Genomic DNA, 8,051 nt, shown 5'->3' on the forward strand with positions numbered 1-8,051 from the left:
AGAGTTTACAGTACAGGCTGGTGGTGGTGGTGTGGTACAGGGAGAGTTTACAGTACAGGCTGGTGGTGGTGGTGTGGTACTGGGAGAGTTTACAGTACAGGCTGGTGGTGTGGTACAGGGAGAGTTTACAGTACAGGCTGGTGGTGGTGGTGTGGTACAGGGAGAGTTTACAGTACAGGCTGGTGGTGGTGGTGTGGTACAGGGAGAGTTTACAGTACAGGCTGGTGGTGGTGGTGTGGTACAGGGAGAGTTTACAGTACAGGCTGGTGGTGGTGTGGTACAGGGAGAGTTTACAGTACAGGCTGGTGGTGGTGGTGGTACAGGGAGAGTTTACAGTACAGGCTGGTGGTGGTGGTGGTGTACAGGGAGAGTTTACAGTACAGGCTGGTGGTGGTGGTGGTGTACAGGGAGAGTTTAAAGTACAGACTGGTGGTGGTGGTACAGGGAGAGTTTACAGTACAGGCTGGTGGTGGTGGTGGTGTACAGGGAGAGTTTACAGTACAGGCTGGTGGTGGTGGTGGTGTACAGGGAGAGTTTACAGTACAGGCTGGTGGTGGTGGTGGTGTGGTATAGGGAGAGTTTACAGTACAGGCTGGTGGTGGTGTGGTACAGGAGAGAGTTTACAGTACAGGCTGGTGGTGGTGGTGTTTTACAGGGAGAGTTTCAGTACAGGCTGGTGGTGGTGTGGTACAGGGAGAGTTTACAGTACAGGCTGGTGGTGGTGGTGTGGTACAGGGAGAGTTTACAGTACAGGCTGGTGGTGGTGGTGTGGTACTGGGAGAGTTTACAGTACAGGCTGGTGGTGTGGTACAGGGAGAGTTTACAGTACAGGCTGGTGGTGGTGGTGTGGTACAGGGAGAGTTTACAGTACAGGCTGGTGGTGGTGGTGTGGTACAGGGAGAGTTTACAGTACAGGCTGGTGGTGGTGTGGTACAGGGAGAGTTTACAGTACAGGCTGGTGGTGGTGGTGGTACAGGGAGAGTTTACAGTACAGGCTGGTGGTGGTGGTGGTGTACAGGGTAGAGTTTACAGTACAGGCTGGTGGTGGTGGTGGTGTACAGGGAGAGTTTACAGTACAGGCTGGTGGTGGTGGTGGTGGTACAGGGAGAGTTTACAGTACAGGCTGGTGGTGGTGGTGGTGTACAGGGAGAGTTTACAGTACAGGCTGGTGGTGGTGGTGGTGTACAGGGAGAGTTTACAGTACAGGCTGGTGGTGGTGGTGGTGTGGTATAGGGAGAGTTTACAGTACAGGCTGGTGGTGGTAGTGTGGTATAGGGAGAGTTTACAGTACAGGCTAGTGGTGGTGGTGGGGTACAGGGAGAGTTTACAGTACAGGCTAGTGGTGGTGGTGTGGTACAGGGAGAGTTTACAGTACAGGCTGGTGGTGGTGTGGTACAGGGAGAGTTTACAGTACAGGCTGGTGGTGGTGGTGGGGTACAGGGAGAGTTTACAGTACAGGCTGGTGGTGGTGGTGGGGTACAGGGAGAGTTTACAGTACAGGCTGGTGGTGGTGGTGTGGTACAGGGAGAGTTTACAGTACAGGCTGGTGGTGGTGTGGTACAGGGGGAGTTTACAGTACAGGCTGGTGGTGGTGGTGTGGTACAGGGAGAGTTTACAGTACAGGCTGATGGTGGTGGTGTGGTACAGGGAGAGTTTACAGTACAGGCTGGTGGTGGTGGTGAGGTACAGGGAGAGTTTACAGTACAAGCTGGTGGTGGTGGTGGTGTGGTACAGGGAGAGTTTACAGTACAGGCTGGTGGTGGTGAGGTACAGGGAGAGTTTACAGTACAGGCTGGTGGTGGTGTGGTACAGGGAGAGTTTACAGTACAGGCTGGTGGTGGTGGTGTGGTACAGGGGGAGTTTACAGTACAGGCTAGTGGTGGTAGTGGGGTACAAGGAGAGTTTACAGTACAGGCTGGTGGTGGTGGTGTGGTACAGGGAGAGTTTACAGTACAGGCTGGTGGTGGTGGTGTGGTACAGGGAGAGTTTACAATACAGGCTGGTGGTGGTGGTGTGGTACAGGGAGAGTTTACAGTACAGGCTGGTGGTGGTGGTGGTACAGGGAGAGTTTACAGTACAGGCTGGTGGTGGTGGTGGTGTACAGGGAGAGTTTACAGTACAGGCTGGTGGTGGTGGTGTACAGGGAGAGTTTACAGTACAGGCTGGTGGTGGTGGTGGTGTGGTATAGGGAGAGTTTACAGTACAGGCTGGTGGTGGTGGTGTACAGGGAGAGTTTACAGTACAGGCTGGTGGTGGTGGTGGTACAGGGAGAGTTTACAGTACAGGCTGGTGGTGGTGGTGGTGTACAGGGAGAGTTTACAGTACAGGCTGGTCGTGGTGGTGGTGTACAGGGAGAGTTTACAGTACAGGCTGTTGGTGGTGGTGGTGTGGTATAGGGAGAGTTTACAGTACAGGCTGGTGGTGGTGGTGTGGTATAGGGAGAGTTTACAGTACAGGCTAGTGGTGGTGGTGGGGTACAGGGAGAGTTTACAGTACAGGCTAGTGGTGGTGGTGTGGTACAGGGAGAGTTTACAGTACAGGCTGGTGGTGGTGTGGTACAGGGAGAGTTTACAGTACAGGCTGGTGGTGTGGTACAGGGAGAGTTTACAGTACAGGCTGGTGGTGGTGGTGGGGTACAGGGAGAGTTTACAGTACAGGCTGGTGGTGGTGGTGTGGTACAGGGAGAGTTTACAGTACAGGCTGGTGGTGGTGTGGTACAGGGGGAGTTTACAGTACAGGCTGGTGGTGGTGGTGTGGTACAGGGAGAGTTTACAGTACAGGCTGCTGGTGGTGGTGTGGTACAGGGAGAGTTTACAGTACAGGCTGGTGGTGGTGGTGAGGTACAGGGAGAGTTTACAGTACAAGCTGGTGGTGGTGGTGGTGTGGTACAGGGAGAGTTTACAGTACAGGCTGGTGGTGGTGAGGTACAGGGAGAGTTTACAGTACAGGCTGGTGGTGGTGTGGTACAGGGAGAGTTTACAGTACAGGCTGGTGGTGGTGGTGTGGTACAGGGGGAGTTTACAGTACAGGCTAGTGGTGGTGTGGTACAGGGAGAGTTTACAGTACAGGCTGGTGGTGGTGGTGTGGTACAGGGAGAGTTTACAGTACAGGCTGGTGGTGGTGGTGTGGTACAGGGAGAGTTTACAGTACAGGCTGGTGGTGGTGGTGTGGTACAGGGAGAGTTTACAGTACAAGCTGGTGGTGGTGTGGTACAGGGAGAGTTTACAATCTTCTTCGGTCGCCTGTCACCTCTTCACATTTCTATCTCATTACACTTGCTCGTAATGAACTCCAACAGCCATTTCTCCGCCCATCTCTGCAACGTGTTCAAATCCTCTTGGAGAATCCTATAATCCTCATCAGTCACAACTCGGCTCATTAATTTTACATCATATGGAAACATCGACATATATGACTCAACTTGTGTAGATTGGTCACTTACGTATATGAGAAGTCATATATTGTCCAGACACCAGTTCTTGAGGTACTCCATTTGTTGCTGTATTCACCTGGTTGTGCTTGCGACGGTTGAGCTCTGGCTCTTTGGTCCTGATTCTCAACTGTTAATGAATCAACTGATTTATTTTTTCAACACACACACACTCAGGAAGTAGCCCGTAGCAGTTGTCTAACTCCCAGGTACCTATTTACTGCTAGGTGAACAGGGGGTATCAGGGTAAAAGTAACTCTTATCATTTGTGTCCACCTCCGCCGGGATCGATTCCCGGACCCTAGGACTACGAATCCCGAGCGTTGTCCACTCAGCCGTCAGACCCCACAAGTGTGGGTGTGTGTGTGTGTGTGTGTACGCGCCTTATTATGCTTGAAGGATAGAGTTTTAGCTCCTGGACCACATAATTCTAGCCGCTGGTTTTCTAATGCAATGACTACTGACTATTTCCCAATCATATTTACTTTTGAAATTGTGGATGGAAATTGGCCTTTACGACCTGCGCATTTAGTTCATTCTATTTTCCCATCCTGATTCTCAGACCAGAAATATGAAACAGTTAAAACGGACGACGTTTCGGTCCGTCTTGGACCAGGACAGACCGAAATGTCGTCAGTTCTTTGTATTCAGTTGTGTGGGATGGGGATGGTCAGCCCCGTTATTACCACTCATCGTCAGCATCTATCCACCACTCTTACTGTACAAGAAAATTCATACAGCTCTTGATAAAAATGAGTTCCCTGTTGGGTTATTTGTGGACCTGCGTAAAGCTTTCGATACTGTCAACCACCAAAACCTTCTTCTTAAATTACATCATTATGGTGTCAGAGGACACTCCCTACAATACCTCAAATCCTACCTTACTGACAGGCTCCAATGTGTTTCTGTGAATAATACAATTTCTCCCACCCAACCCATCAACATTGGTGTTCCCCAGGGCAGCATACTTGGCCCTCTCCTCTTTCTCATCTACATTAATGACCTTCTAGATGCCTCCCAACACCTCAAACCAATTCTATTTGCTGACGACACAACCTTCATTTACTCCAGTCCTGATCCCCTTGCTCTAAATGCCACAGTAAATACTGAGCTAAATAAAGTCCATCTGTGGCTAACTGCCAACAAACTCACCCTTAACATTGACAAAACTTTCTATATTCTGTTTGGCAATAAATCCTCTAATCAAATAAATCTCAAAATAAACAATACCCAAGTTTGTAACAAATTAGATGGCAAATTCCTTGGCGTTCTCATTGTCCACAAGCTGAATTTCCAGGGACACATTCTAAACATATCAAAAAAAGTTTCAAAAACTGTTGGCATTCTTTCTAAGATCAGATATTATGTACCACGCCCTGCCCTGGTGACTCTCTATTACTCCCTTATCTATCCATATCTCAACTATGGTATTTGTGCTTGGGGCTCTACTACCCAAAATCACTTACGTCCTCTAATTACTCAACACAAAGCTGCTATTAGGACAATATCCAATTCTGGCCCCAGACATCACTCGGTACCCCTACTCAAATCTCTGAATATGTTAGACATTAAGTCACTGCACATTCTCTCATGTGTATTATACATATATAAAACGCTAAACTATAATGCCAATCCTGATCTCAAAAGCTTCATAGAAGGTTGTAACAGAACCCATGAGCACCACACCAGAAATAAATACAGTTTTGATATTCCAAGAGTACGACTTAATCAAACCAGAAATGCTCTACAAATCAAAGGGCCCAGAATGTGGAATGACCTTCCCAACCATGTTAAAGACTGTACCTCTCTCAACCAGTTTAAGTTAAAAACGAAGCTATACCTAATAAATTCCCTGTAACCTACCTTACCCCCCTGTTGTCATCCCAAGTATGTTTTTTTTTTTTTTTTTTTTTGTCAAATCAACGCTGTTTGAATGTAATTTTCTGTAATAATTTGTAATTGTATTTGTGCTGCTTTTTCAACAATGTTCCCCCCTCTTTTACCTCTATTTTTATTTGTACTCAACACATCTTATTCTTTTTACCCATTAGTTTTAAGCTTTAGTCATTAATGTTTTTCCTGCCCGAAACGCTTTGCGTTATAGTGGCTTTAGGCATTGTATGTACTAGCTCTATCTATAAAGCCAACAAACTTTGTAAAATCTCTTTATGTATGTACCTTACCTAAATAAAAATTATTATTATTATTATTATAAAACTGTCTAAGAGCACTATGACTCATCTGGTTCTAAAGCTTCCATCCGATCCCCCTTGTTCTGTTGATATTCATTTTGAACATCATCTTTTTTTCTCATTTTTCCCTTTTTCTCTCATGATAGAGATTTGGAAAGTCTCTATCATGTTTTCTCTCTCTCTCTCTCTTCTCTCTCTCTCTCTCTCTCTCTCTCTCTCTCTCTCTCTCTCTCTCTCTCTCTCTCTCTCTCTCTCTCTCTCTCTCTCTCTCTCTCTCTCTCTCTCTCTCTCTCTCTCTCTCTCTCAGTCTCTCTCTCTCTCTCTCTCTCTCTCTCTCTCTCTCTCTCTCTCTCTCTCTCTCTCTCTCTCTCTCTCTCTCTCTCTTTCTCTCTCTCTCTCTATCTCTCTCTCTCTCTCTCAGTCTCTCTCTCTCTCTCTCTCTCTCTCTCTCTCTCTCTCTCTCTCTCTCTCTCTCTCTCTCTCTCTCTCTCTCTCTCTCTCTCTCTCTCTCTCTCTCTCTCTCTCTCTCTCTCTCTCTCTCTCTCTCTCTCTCTCTCTCTCTCTCTCTCTCTCTCCCTTTGAACATTTTTCTTACTTTTTTATGTGTTTTTAAGACGGGGCTCCACGCCAGTGCAGCATACAGCAAGACTGACTTCACATTTAGGCTGTGTTCAGTGATCTAAATCTCTGAACATTTAAGGTTCCTAAATAATATCCATCTTTTGTCGTTGTAGAGCCTGCTGTGGATATTATATTTTTTACATGTGATCCCGGTGTTAGGGTAAGTAATTCTCATGATAAAAATAATTCATATTACATTTAGTAAACAAATATTATTTACAGGTCAGTGGGGTAACCACAAGTGGTTGTTGGGTCAGTCCAGGTCTACGACTGTCTTCAAGAACATTTAGATGTCACTAAAAATCAACATCTAAATTATTATTTAGTTTAAGGTGCCATAATTCTCTTAGAATACCGTTAGCTCCTACTTTTCACCTTAAGTCCCAAATCATATTACATTCAACCAAATCTAGAAAGTGTATTAGGCTTGGTTAAAATAGTAACTGCTTAAGAAATCTAAACATAATTTGTATAAACAGAACACAGAGTATACTCCGTTTTCCTTTATTAGCGAGTTAGCCACTCTCGGGGTAACGGTGGAGGAAGCGAGCAACAACACACCAACTTGTGTGGTTGTGGCGACTTGGAGACGCCAACAGTGTTGCTGATCCCACGATCGTTGTCGCCCCTAAATCAACACAACACAGTGTTGCTGGCTCTCCTGGTTCCACCTTGACGCCGGGCGGACGTCTGGACGCCTCCTCAGCTTGGGAGCCGCCGGATCACGTCCTGTTTTCGCGTTTTGGCTTGGCGTTTCACCTTTCCAGGCTTCGCGATTCACCCTTCACAGGGTACACCGGGGCGCATTTAATCCCGGTATCGGCGTCGCCCCTAAGTCAACAACAACAACAACAGTGTTGCTGGTGCCAAAGTGGTGTTGGCCCGTCACTCAGCCACCACAGCAACACACTGTGGTGGCCACAAGCGCCAACACAGCTACTTTGTGTCAACACTTCCCCTAAAACTCAGGTAATACCATAGTGCACTTTGAGCAACATATCAGCATCAACACATTACCAACAAGAACGGCGACCTCCGTCTCTCACTGTTGCAACTAACTAAAGTATTACAGCTGAATGTTCCCTGCAGTGATCCCTGTGGCTTAGTTCAACTACACAAGACGATTGATAATAGATGCGGTAAAAAAAAAAAGTGGGCCCAGTCCCACACATCGGTCAATAATTAAATATCTAGAAATTTGATCAAGTTTAAAAGTTATATAATTTTAAGGAAACGTTGACCATTGTCATGACCTGAAGTAGACTTCCCTCACTCAGTAGTTGGCACTCTTGGCACTCAAGTAAAGCACAACTTTACTAGGAACTAGAGACACAGTAAATGTCTACATTAACCTCCACCAGTTTACTGGGGTGAACTTATCAGGCATAACAACAGGTATTTACGTCATTTACAACACATTTAACGTTAATAACACTGGAACTTGTCACTGAAACTTGATGCTGCTAAGTTAAACAGGTCAAGCTTAATGAACAGAATGTTATCAAAGTACACAGTTGAAGTGCATCTAAGTTGTGGTTAAATTATTCTAAAAGTGACGTTATTCAACTTTAAAGTCTCTATAGACTTAATAACATTAAGGTGTCCATTCCTGGGCAACTTCAAGTCCCCTAAACATTAACAAACTACAAGTGCCTCAGGACTGGCCAAGTTGAAACAAAGTTAGAGCCCCAATTGGCTCGACAAAACGACCAAGTCCCCCACATGGAGAGATATAAACAACGACTCTATAAACCACGACATTTTACAAGTCAGTTTTAAAGAACAGACTCTGACAATATACTCACAGA

This window comes from Procambarus clarkii, chromosome 52 (genome assembly GCF_040958095.1).
Source record: "Procambarus clarkii isolate CNS0578487 chromosome 52, FALCON_Pclarkii_2.0, whole genome shotgun sequence".
Classification (NCBI taxonomy): Eukaryota; Metazoa; Arthropoda; class Malacostraca; order Decapoda; family Cambaridae; genus Procambarus; species Procambarus clarkii.